A 1,368-nucleotide genomic window follows, 5' to 3' on the forward strand; every position below is an offset into this window, starting at 1 on the left:
TGGCCTGCCACGGAGACGAGTCACACCGAGCTCGAGTGACTCGATGACTCACAGTTCCCGCTGGTCTCGATCGGCTCCTCATATGAGCTAGCCGCGGTGATATCGGAACCTGTTAAGCTGGATGATAACCGACAGTCCAACTACTCACCGTGGGCTTTCCGGTCCATCTCGGATTGCTAGCCTCACGGAGGCGGCTGGAGAATCTCTCGGCCTGAGTCAGTGGTCGTCAACTCCCCGCAACTCATCGCGACCGAACGACCTACCGCAACAGCCAAGCCGTCAACCTGGTCGGCCCCATCCGTTGGAGTCTCCATTCTCGGAGTCTGACCACTCCCAGCAGCCCGCGCTGTCGTGTGCAGCTTCGGTTCCTACAATACGCTACCATACGGTGTCCCCCTCTCAGCTCACCTGAGGCATCGTTAACTTCGTCGTCGAACACGGTAGTATACCGGCCGTAATTGGAGTATCAGCAGCCTGGCACCTCGGACCATCAAGCCCCGATGATGCCGATCCTCACCTTAGCCACAAGAGTCTTCCGTCTATACCTCTCAGTCCTCGAACGCTCCCTCACCCTCGCCGCGTGGTGCTGAGCAATTTTCATCATCTCTCGCTCCTCAGTCTGGCAAAGGCGAGAATTTCGTGGCGCAGTGACGTTTGCTGCTGTTGTATGTATCACTGATAATGGTCGATTTCGTTTGAGTGATGGTTCGGCTATGTTCTGTCTACTATCGCTACAGAGCCCCTCCACGAGGCTCCGAGAGGATTCATCGGATAACTCGGGCACTTCGATCTGCAGACATTCACCTGAGGAGGAGGAGCTGATAAGCTACAACGCAGTTGCATGCAGACGAAAAGCTCTTGATCTCGCATGAGAAATGACTGGCGGTCATTCGCGCACCATACATATAATGAATGCCAACTGATACAGCCTACTTTTACGCTTTCTGAAACCCGCCACGACGTCCTCCTTCGCTTCGCCCTGCTCTGTAGCGTTCCCACTGAGCTCAGCAGTCGACTCGGGAGCCACCACTTCCGCATCTTCTTGGGGAGGCACTCTAGCATGGCAGCATGATCGACAGGCAGGGGATGCTACGCCTCACATCTCCTCCTCCACCAGCTCAGTCTTCCCTGCGTCACTGTTTTCATCCGAACTGAGCATCCTCCTCGGTGTATGGCCATACGAGATCTTGGGGCTTACTCAATCCGCCAGCCGTCGATATCGAGATCAGCCGGGGACGAGGCAGCTACCCCATTGGATGCTACTTCTCTACCGTCAACTTCTTCTTTATCCGTGCGTGTGTTATGAATGGAACCTCTGGAACTCAGTGGTGGTTCAAACTTTCCATTGTGGCTCAGCTTACGAAGACT

This window comes from Perkinsus marinus (genome assembly GCF_000006405.1).
Source record: "Perkinsus marinus ATCC 50983 genomic scaffold scf_1104296955874, whole genome shotgun sequence".
In the NCBI taxonomy this organism is placed as follows: Eukaryota; Perkinsozoa; order Perkinsida; family Perkinsidae; genus Perkinsus; species Perkinsus marinus.